This window comes from Magnolia sinica, chromosome 11 (assembly GCF_029962835.1).
Source record: "Magnolia sinica isolate HGM2019 chromosome 11, MsV1, whole genome shotgun sequence".
Lineage (NCBI taxonomy): Eukaryota > Viridiplantae > Streptophyta > Magnoliopsida > Magnoliales > Magnoliaceae > Magnolia > Magnolia sinica.
In genome coordinates, this window is record NC_080583.1 from 69,853,610 (window position 1) to 69,865,627 (window position 12,018).

The 12,018-nt window shown below is 40.0% G+C and overlaps 1 long non-coding RNA gene across 1 annotated transcript; it reads right to left on the bottom strand.

The window, feature by feature from the left end:
• LOC131218428 (uncharacterized) lies at positions 1-3,495 on the bottom strand. The gene is made up of 5 exons (XR_009157729.1): positions 3,373-3,495; positions 2,290-2,383; positions 1,871-1,950; positions 1,194-1,271; positions 1-765 (listed from the first exon to the last, which is right to left on the bottom strand). It is a non-coding gene; the product is annotated as an uncharacterized LOC131218428 (long non-coding RNA).
• Between the last annotated feature and the right edge of the window lie 8,523 nt (positions 3,496-12,018).

Sequence of the window (12,018 nt, forward strand, 5' to 3'; positions counted from 1 at the left end):
ATCTAATTTCACAAATCATGCCAAACCAAGTCAACAAACAAAGTTGGCAGTGAAAATCACCTTGAAACATAACAAGGCGAAGATAGTTACACATTCAACTTATCTGCACAAGGGTTAATGAGAAAAGAAAAGTAAATGGAAAAGAAATCAATGAGACTAAAACAAACAAGGGTGGTTAGCATTCAGCTAGGCAAAAGATACAGATATCGTAAAGCTCTAAAAATTACTTTGTAAAATTTCCATGGACTTAGCATTATTTGACATCCTTCTAAGAATCTGAACACTCCAAAGATAGTGATTGACCAGAAGAAACTGCAGACAAGCTGGGTATGTGACCAATTTCTATTTAATTCTAAATCAGTTTTTATTTTTTTCATAAATGAGTGGCCCACCTAATGAGTTGTCGTACTTGTTTTTGTTATGATCACATATGCATTAGAACCATCATCTGGACCGCTCGTCATGAAATCCATTATTTTGAGTACATTGTTATTGCAACATGACATCTTAAAAGACAATTTAAGGGCATGTTTCGATCAAATTTAATTACGATTACTAGTGTAATGAATGGATTTTAACTTGAAACTACCAAGCTCTGAAAGCAGGGTAAAAGCTGTTCAAGGGAAAATAAAAGATTAGACAATGGCAAAAATTACCTTTTTCTAGTGATGATGATAAATTTTAGAAACACATTGCATAAGAGAAAATAGATACTTGCCTGAACAAGGTAAGTTCATCCACATGATATTTGTAATGAGAGGTTTCCTGAGAAAACAGATAACAAACTGTTATTCATCAAAATTATAAAGAGCAAAGGCTAGGAATGATTAAAAACACTATCAATATCCTCATCCTTAATATCATATAGGCTCAGAATCTTGCAAAATGCAACACATAGAAGGCAAATTTGTCAATCTACTTCCATGAAACAACAATTTTCATCTAGCGTAGAAAAGTGAAGAAGATAACAATGATAAACAACCACAGTAGAAAGAAGTGCCGAAAAACTTCCACATGATAAGCTAAATGATCAATGCAAGTCATAGTATAGAAACTAACAAAAAGAAAACCAAATTGAGGAATGGTGCAAAGTTCCTGGACCAAAAAGATCACCAAAAATGAATTTTGCATGGACCAAAAAGTTAGAGAAAGAAAAAAAGAAAAAAAAATGAGAAAGAGCAAAACAAGCTTACCATCTCTAAAGAGTTACATTCCAATAGGGAAGCACAAGGATAGAAGCAGAATTGCCAAATCAGGTAACCATACTTGACCTGACCAATTCCAACCAGAGGGTCAGCCCAAGCCCAATCCAGCTTAAAGAGGACCTAACTGCAATTTTACATTCATAAAGAAGTAGCAAACATTAGCAGTTAAAATTAGCTCACACTCCAAATCACCATTCATTGTGTTTCAGACCACCAAACAATGATTGTTGATTTGTCGGGAAGTTGTCCCTTGCAGTTCGACTTTGCAATATGGTGAAAACAAGCTGGCTGATTCCAGAATGTGATGAGACATGTTCAGAGTCAGTTCAAAGAACACAAGAGATACAGATATTCTTATAGAATTCTCTAAATACAAAGTATCTACTACATAGCTTGTAATGATACATATCTGATAAATTACAACTTTTAGCTGTTTAGAAATCCAGATTGTCCAAATTGCTGACCCAATTGTAGATGAAGCTATACATCACTGTCAGATCTTGTGGGTTTGGTGGTATCATAGGTCCCCACAAAAGAGAAGAAAACTAAGGGAAAAGCGATAAAGCTTTTGATTACTTGCTGTCACCAACAAAGTCAGTGAAAACCACATCATCTTCAATTAAAAAACAATCAGTTGGTGGCCAAATATCAAGTTATGAGCTGACCTAGCAATATCAAGAGAGAATCTCAGAGCTTTAGAAGGCTGTAGCCGTCCTTTCTTTTGAAGGTAATTTGCCAAATCTCCCTGAAATCCACCGAAGTACAAGAATCCATATGGTTTAATGACATACATAAATGTTACCTAGACAATGCAGTCTTTTAAATAATATTTTAAGTGATGCCATATGTATTATCAACATCAATGTAAATATAGAAATAAATAAGACAGGCCACAACAAGTGCCACCTGATGTCCAGTAAAATCGCAACTTGTTAACAGCTTGTAATATGGCTGAAATATGTACTGGCAAAGCCTTATGTAATAGAAGGTGACGAAGAACCTGTGTATATGTTCCAATCTAGGGTGAGCCTTTTTATATCAGACAAAGCAAATTATAAATCTAATCATGCAATAAAATAAGCACCTTAAAAATGATAAGAATAACAGTTGTTTGTTCTTCAAGAGCTGCTTTGTTCAACCATGTCGCTAAAATCATCATACCACCTTTGGTCAAAAACCTAAAAAATAAATTTTAGAATGACTACATTCAGATAAGGGAACCAACTTTCTAACATCATCAACTAAAGCTCAGAAACAAGGGATGTAAGTACAATGGAAGAAAATCTCAAGCATAAATGCAGTGGTAAAAGTGTTGGAACTGGCCTTAAAGGTAAATGACTCCATGCACTCTGTTTGGAATTTTGCCCTTCTATATACTAGTAATATCCTTGTAATTTATTGTCTGATTGTGCATCTGGATTTTTGCATATGCATGTGGATTAAGTCAGCGAAAGTTAGCATCATTTCCACTATGGTAGCTCACATGTACGACACATGTTCAAATGCACATGCATATGACCATATGGGGCCCTTTAGTGATGTGGAAAACCTAATTACACTCAAACCCAAACCCACTGGCAATAAAATCAAACCAGAAGATGATAATCCAAACACCAAATTCAAAATTGGATCTGTTTCCTATAGTGTGGTCCGCCTGCGAATTGGATCTACTTCATTTTTAGGCTAATACGCTAAAATTATCTGGCAAAACGGATGGACGGCGTAGATTTACAATAAATATATCAAAGTGGGCCCCACAGTAAGGACCGAACCTAATCCGCTCACTATATCCACCTTTTTTTATGGATATGGGTCCGAATCCGAAAAAGTGCGAGTGTGGGTCATGGTAGAGGAGGACTACCAAAATAAATACTCTTGCATATGCAGGCATCTCAAAATGCAGAAAGCACCCCATACACCGAACCGAAATTGCATAAAATAAATAAAATAAAATAAAATAAAAACAGAGATTCAACACTAACACTCCGAAATCTCAGTGTATGATGGGTTTGAATCCGAAAAATTAAGATAGGAGAAGGTCATGTCAGAAGTGGACTACCAATGTACATAGTCATGCGCATACAAAAACCAAATTACACAAAATACCCCTTACTACAGAACCGAGATTCACGCACATACACCGAAAATTCAGTGTACATATCAGCACCTTAGATGGAAATGAGGTTTGGATAGCAAGAACGCCGTCCGATGATGAAATCTCAGCTGCAATCTCTCATCGCTCTGCTGTCTTAGATCTGCAAACGGAGAGAGAGACTGAGAGAGACAGAGATTGCAGAGGGAGGGAGAGTGTCGGTGATGAGTTCGAGAGTGGAGAGGGAGGGAGAGAGGTAGAGAGAGATCGAGTGGAGACGGAGAGGTGCAGAGAGAGAGCGGAGAGTGAGATCAGGCACAGAGAGAGAGAGAGAGAGAGAGAGAGAGAGAGAGAGAGAGAGAGAGAAATGAGGCGGCCGGTTAGGGAATTTGTGATTTTGATCAGGGCATTTGTGATTTTAATTAAATAGGAACACTTTGCCTGCAGTCGGCTTTGATTCCCGCGGGCAAAGGGTTCCACCAAGTGTCGGTTCTGCCCTCCTTTCTTGTAGTGATCCCATGCACCAGTCCGTAATGATGCATGTGATCGTATCGTGATCGGACTCATTCATCTTACGAATCAGCGCTTCTAAACCACAGGGCATGAAATGTCAAATACTGTAACATAGCTTGCCCACATCATTCCGTTCTTCACCTGGTGCCATCCCATCTGGGATCGTGACTAGACGGATCTGCCCGTTCACACCACCCGTCTTGGGTAGTGCAGCCACAACGCGGGCATGATTGAACTCGGTGTTCACGAACGTGATCCTGAACCCACGGTCGATCAAGCAATGAGAGAGCTCCATGAAAGGTATGACTTGGCCTTGCGCTGGGTACGGTATCACTAGAGCGTGTGGGTTTTCCATGGCCAATACCCCTTACAACGTGTCTTTGTGCTTTCCCTCCTATGCTCTACTTATATTGGGATTATTGGGGAAGCGGATTGGCTGGTGTACCACACACCAACCGTATAGCTGGTGTATTGACGTCAGCTAGTTCTGTAAGTCCCATCATGAGGCATGTGTTATATACAAACAGTCTATCTATTTGGCGAGCTCGTCTTAAGGCTTGCGCTAAGAAATAAGATAGATCTAAAGATCAATTGGACCACACTGCAAAAAGCAGTGGGAGATTGAACGTCTACCATTGAAATCCTTTTGGGGTCACAGAAGTTTGGGATCAATATGAAATTTGTTTTTCCTATTCATCCATGTATTTGTGACCTTATTAACAGATTGGATGGAAAATAGACGTTATGGTGGGCCCTACGAATTTTTTAACGGTGAAAATCATTATCCACCTACTATTTTTGCTATGGTCCATTTGAGATTTGGATATTATTCATTTATTGTGTTATACTGTAAAATGATCTCAAAAAATGGATGAATTGTGTGGATATAATAAATACATCATTGTGGGGCCATGTAACTTTGATCTCCTTTGAACCGTTCGTACAACTCGGAGCTCGAGGTGCGTCGGCCCTCGTCTTTGCACGACACGTATCTACACAGCTATATATAGGGGGTGTACATCGAGTCGAACCAAGTTGAGCTGGCCTCAGCTCAGCTTGGCTCAGCCACTAATTGACCTCAGCTCGAACTCGGTTCGGCACAGTTCGGTCAACAGCTCAGTCCAGTTCGAGCCGAGTTTGCCATTACAACATTTTCACAAACACCTGGATTGCACCTTCAAAATCTCACTATATTTAAGAAAATAGCAATGGTTTTACGAGCATTTTATCAAACGCCTTCTAAGCAACATAAAAATCAAGAAAAAAAGGGTGTTGGTTTCTAATACATACCTTCCTTGCCACCAGCCACACTTCTTTGAGTCATTTCATCAAACACTTGGTGAGCAACATCAATATAAAAGTAATCAAGTCACCGAACTGGTTCGATCCGAGATCGATTCGAGTTGGGTTCGATCTGAGTCGAGTCAAGCTTCAGATCGACTCGGCTCGAACTTAGCTTTGAACCAAGTCAAATCGAGCTTTTTCGGGTGGAGTCGAGCGAGCTAACCTCTAGCTATATAGTTGATGTGTGGTACATCAGCCAATCCGCTTCCGTTTTTGGGTTGGTTGGCAGAGTAAATGTGAAGAGTTTGGAAATGGATTAGCTACTCCCCCTGCCACCAGCCCGGTGGCGGGTGGTCGGTGCTTTGTGGGCCCCACCATGATGTATGTGTTTCATCCATTTCGTTCATCTAAATTTACAGATTATTTTAGTATTTGATCCAAAAAATGAGAGGGATATAAATCTCAATGGACCACACCATCAGAAAACAATGGGGATTGGATATTCACCATTAAAATCCTCCTAAGGCCCACTGTACTGTTTATTTGACATCTAATCTGTTGATTAGGTCATACAGACTGTAGACACCCCACCTAAAACAAGGACACGACATTCTTTGAGCTTCAACTTGACTTCAATCAATTATCTCCTGCTGACTTGGAAATCATTGAATACCCAAACGGATCATGCTAGAAGCATACTCGGTACGCGCCGAAAACAACCAATGGACTGGATTTGCTGACACAAGAATCTAGTAGCAATTCGGTCACGGCCGAGCGTCTAAACTCTAAAACCCTTGAAACTCTCTGTATCATGCAACCGACATGTAAAAAATGGATAAAACAAATACTCTCTACCCATGGATCACTTTTTGTATCATTCAGTCCTTCTGTATAGTGTTGTGTTGAGGTTAAAAGGTCATATCTTCAAAATCAAGGAAAAGTGTAGTCGTCCTGATATATAAAATGACCATGGTATTATTGGAGGCAAATCCTTATCGATTAGGATGATTTATGATTCATTGGAAAGATGGTTAAATGATATTCCTAACAAATTTAAGTTTCGTCTAATCCGAATCATGAAGAGGAAGATTCGACCTGTTTATCAAAACCACGCATTACCGATTGAATAAAATCGAAAAAACTTTGGCAGTGCTTTAAACTAGTCAAATAGGATCTAATTAAGATAAATCCAGTTGCAATGAAAATCTTATTAGACAAAGTTTCCAATGATCATAATATCATCAAAGGCAGACCATTGGTCAAATTGCAAACAAACAATTTCATATATTAGACGGACGTATTTTCGGCACATCAAACGAGGTCCGATTGAAGTGATTCTAGTCTTGTTAGAAAGCTTACCTAATTATCTTTCCAATAAGATAAAGATTACAAAAAACAGACAAATAAAGAAGATATGAGCATTTGAACATTTGAAAAAAAAAAGGGATAAAAAGTAAAAATTACTTTTCTATATATACGTGTGTGTGTGTGTGTGTGTGTGTGTGTGTGTATAAGGTAATCATTACCTTTTAACTTATATATATATAAATATAAATATATTTATATATATATAAAAACATTAATCATTACTTTTACCTTATATATATATAATATTATAAAAAATATACATTCAAACGTCCTTGACATGGCCCACAAGTCAGTGCGGGCGCCCGTAACATGACCCAAGGCAATAGGTCGTTCATAACAGAGGCCGATGCCTATATAAGGCACCCAGGCCACACAGGAGGGACGGAGGCTAAATTAAAGATAAAGAGAGAAGCTAAGGTAGATAATTTAAACAAAAACAAGGACAGAGAGAGGAGAAAAAAATAAAGGGTAGAAAAGAGAGAGAAAATACAGAGAGGGTTTGAGGGTTGGAGTTCGTCTGGAGGTACTACCCAAAGTGCCTAAAAGATTTCCAACGTGCCAATATGCTGCCCAACACAGGAGACAAAATGGCCATCGAAGGAATAAAAAAATCTAAGAATTTGTCCATTTCTATTTAATTTACATTTCACTCCACACATTTCAATTGCATTAATTATTTCCATAATTTATTCTCTATTATCTTCCATCTTCCATTTTCCACTTTATTTGCCTGCCCAGGATCTTAAATCATGTGAAGTAAGGCTAATTAGCATTTTATCTTATTAACTGTTTTTACTTTATTTGCCTATCCAAAGCCACTTGGCTAGGTGATGTAAGGCTAGATAACTTTTTTTTTTCTTATCTCTACCTACCTGGATCACCTGAGTTATGTGAAGCATGGCCAAGCATAAAATGCCGAAATTCCATTAAATCCCTAAAAATTGTAAATCTTGTGAAGTAGAGACTGTATATTGTGCAGGAGGAAAATGGTGCTTAAACCCTTCATTTTTCGTCACCGAGGCCCATACTTAGAATCTACAGCCATAAACCAATCGCGGGAGTCACTTGAGTTGGAAAATCGTGAGATTTCCTAACTTCTAAGTGATTCTATGGTTCCTAGTCATTCTTAGATTTTATTCTTCATTTGGCTAGTGGCGACTCCAAATCAAATGCAATTTTACACCGGAGTTAATAACACACATTGTCCATAATAATAAAATCATTATGAAAGCCAACAAAGTGAGGGCACCGCCACGCATGAGCGTGCGTGTGGGGGGAGGCATTCACAAAATGGCGACTCCTCTGGGGATTATGCTAGTTATTAGCCTAGGCCTAACTTGAATTACATGATTTTTCAATTTATGAGGATTTTATCAATTCGACATATTTACTTTCCTGTACGCCAGTGAATACTGGTCTTATTTACTTTCCGTATCATGCTTTCTAACATTCCAGTAAATACCGGTCTCCTACTAACATACTAATTAACTAATTGTCTAGTGTATACTGGTCCATTTACTTTCCTGCCTGCATCCTGCATTTCAGTCTATACTAGTCCACTTTACTTTCATGCTTGCATTCTGCATTCTAGTCTATACTGGTCCACTTTACTTTCTTGCCTGCATCTTGCATTCCAGTCTATACTGGTCTCTTTTACTTTCTCGCAAGCATACTACATTCCTGTCTATACTGGTCCACTTTACTTTCCTGCCTGCCTTAAGCATTCCAGTTGCCACTGGTCCCTTTTATTTTTCTGCAATCCAATTCTCACTTGTCCATTTACCTTTCTGTTAATCTAGTGTGCACTAGTCCTCCTATATTTTCCTGACATTTACGTTCTGTTATACGTTTGCCTTTATAAAAAGAAAAGAAAAAGCATAAAAAATCAGGAAAAAAAAGACAAAAAAAAAAGAGAAAAAGAAAATACTAAAAAAAAAAAGTGATTGCAAGTTATACCCATTGCAAGGAAGTAGCGGGCCATTCTGCAACCATTGTGCCCAGAAATCAATTACGAGTTCGTCACCCTGCACAATCATCACGTACCTACCAAAGCATCATTCGAACCCATGCACAAGCAGCAATGTCAACTCAAGATGACAATCCTCTAACTCCTCTAGAATCGCGAAGACCACAAGTCTCTCAATCGGCCGCATCCACTCCCTCGACAACCGATCTCGCCTGCGGCTTAAACAGGTTAGAGAATATTGTGAACTGCATTCACGCAAAAATGACACCACTCATTCATAACATGCGTTCACCAAGCATCCATGTAGGTCTATCAGACCCAACTGTCAATCAATTTCAATCCATTCCCCTTAACGGAAATCGAGTTCACTTTCAAAACTCACTAGTCACAGCAATTCAAACTTCAACACATCCTCCCCCTAATGGGAGTCAACCAGCACATTCTAGTCAATCACAGTCTGGTCAATTCAAACAACCTTCTCCTAGTGAAAATTTATTTCAATTTTCACTCAGTCAACCACATCAAATACCTATTGTTCATGGATATCTATCCATCCACGCTCACCCTCTTGGCGGGACCACATCCCAATTCCCTCACCACACCATGCACTCTATCCCTCTGACCGAGGAACACAGGAACATCGAAGAAGTCAACCATTATAAAGAAGAGGCTAATCGAATGCCAGAAGGACCACGACCTCTTTTGTCCCAACCAAATGAATTTGTTCAACTTCGGGAACACTTCGAGAACCAGCTAAGGGCCATACAAAATGAATTTTAAAAAAAAATGGGGTGGAACTCCCATCCACAAAATTCAGAGATCTTTGCCCATTCCCCAATGCTAGGGTACCTGCAAACTTTGAGGTACCCAAGTTTCAACGATACGATGGCACGGGATGTCCAATTGCACATTTAAAGGCTATTTGTGGTGAACTTGATGCCATGGTAGAAGATGATGGAACATTGATCCATCTGTTCCAAAAATTCCTAAGGGGTGATGCATTAGATTAGCACACATCTCTGGACTACAACAAGATTAGAACATGGGAATAATTGTCCCAAGCCTTTATAGATTGTTTCGCTTACAATCTAAATGTAGCACCTCAAAGGTCAGACTTGGCAGCCCTTAGGCAAAGGAGCGATGAAACACTGTCTGCATACGTGGGGCGATGGAGAGCCATGGCCGCACGAATGATAACACTAATCGATGAAGAAGAACAAATCTCTATAATTGTCCATTCGGCCAATCCAAATATATCGGGATATTTGATTTCATACCCGTATGCCAATTTTATTCAACTAATTCGTGCAGAGGAATAGGTGGAGGCCGGAATAAGAACTGACACAATTACACCATGGCCCCACCAGTCTACCTCGGTACAAAAAGTGAAACTTGAAGAAAAGACAGGAAAATACGAAGTACGAAATAGAGATATAGCCACTCCTCGTCTACCGGAAACTAACAATATCATTGCCTCCACAGAATGAATGCTAAGAAATCCTCTGCAGGAACAAGGATACCACCCTTAGCAGCAGCAACATAGGTGGAATCTGTGATACAAAAACCAAAACAGGAAAATGGATTCGGCACAGGTGTCTAGGTAATTTACACCATTAGCCCAATCATACACGGATATTCTGGCCACACTCATCCAAAGGCAGCTTTTGGCACCTCTCCAACCTAGACCACCGCCAAACTCATTGCCTCCAAATTACAAAGAAAATGAGTATTGTGCATTCCATCAAGGGCAGGGTCATACCATGGAACGTTTTTTCTACTTGAAACATGCAGTCCAAAATTTAATCGATCAGAAAAAGATCACGGTCACGCCCCCTGAAACAGCTGCTGCTAACAGTAATAACATACTCCAAAATCCTCTGCCGTAGCATCAAGCATGCCCTAACACTTCCAGCACTCCCATCATCAATGCCATCAAGGGAGAATATTCCCCCCATGTTTTCCAAGCATCTCAGTCAAAAGCTATGACATTGAGATTCCTCCACTCATTCTGCAAGGGGCATTACCATCTCCTCTGTTGGTCCTTCAAGGGAAGGCCCTTAAACCTCATCCTAGTCCTCCTCATCACGTAAAACAAATATGGGATCAACCATTGGTCCTACAAGGAAGAGCCCCTACGTCAACACAAGCCAACTCCCACCAGTCAGGAACCCACCAGCCAGTCATCCATATGGGGAAGGCTCCATCACCCATGCCTAGCCATGTCTCATACCATCAACCCATTGTTGTACAAGAACGAAGTCCTCCCCTGTTCTACATGCCACACGAACTAGCTAGATCTGATTGGACAATCCAGGAAGGCCCTCCTTCACAACCCCTAGTACTCTTAGGGGCACCGGTGGCTTCGCCATTGAAACACACATCGGTTATCTTTAGCACTCTATCTTCTCTAGAATCTTCACCTCCTCTGACTCTTCAAGGAGAGATGAAATTGGTCTCAAACAACAAGGCAATCCCCTGGCATTACCCAGAATGCTCTGAGGTGGGAAACATGCATCCTAATGGGAGATGCTTTCGAAAAAAAGGACTCAGAGGAGATCCCAAGGGACCTTTGGCGGAAACAGCACACAAGGCTGACACTGCATATGATATAGCAACCTTGCTTAAAACCATCTCGGCTCAAATATCCGTTTGAGAACTCCTCTATACATCGCAAGCACACTGGGAGATTTTCGTTAAAACTTTGAATGATGCGCATATCTCCCAAGAAGTTGCACTTGAAATGGTTGCGCACATGATAGGGTAACTCCTTGCACCCCGAGTCATAACTTTCTTAGATGATGAGTTGCCACCAGAAGGCTGCGACCATGCGACGTTATTAAATGTAACTGTCCGTCATAAGGACAATAACATCCCACTAGTACTGATTGATAACGGTTCAAGTTTAAATGTTTTCCCACTTCGGATTGCCTTGTATTTGGGACTAGATCCATCTATGTTCAGGCCAATTAAGCAATATGAATGTGAGAGTATTCGACAATTCACGAAAACAAGCACAAGGAGTGGTTGATCTTGAACTATAAATTGGCCCGGATACATCCACCATCTCTTTTCAGGTGTTGGATATCCCTTCATCATTCAGCCCTCCTCGGTTGACCTTAGCTTCATGAAGTTGGGGCCATACCTTCAACTCTCCACCAGAGGGTCAAGTACATCCATGGAAATAAGGTGCTCTGCATTCTGGCAGATCCTGAACCACTTTTCTCCACTGAAACAAATCTTCATGGAGAGCCTAACATCCCAGTTATTAACGCATGGAAACCAGACAAAGACAAACCATATTACAGCTTCTAATTTGAAGCAGTGGATCATGTTCCATTACTATGTCCTTTAAAATCAAACTATATTTTCACTCCAGTCGAGCGTCAAATCCTGAACTACCACCTTGAACACCAAGATACCGCCAAGGTAATTTAGGTTCAAGAAAGAGTAGAAAAGGCAGGACTGTGATTTGAGTCTCCTCTACTAGAAAAACTAGAGAAGGCAGATACAGAGAAGAGGCGAAAGGGCCAAGAGATGAGCTATCCTTCCCATTTCACACCAATCGAATTTGTTAGCACCAGAGTCATCCA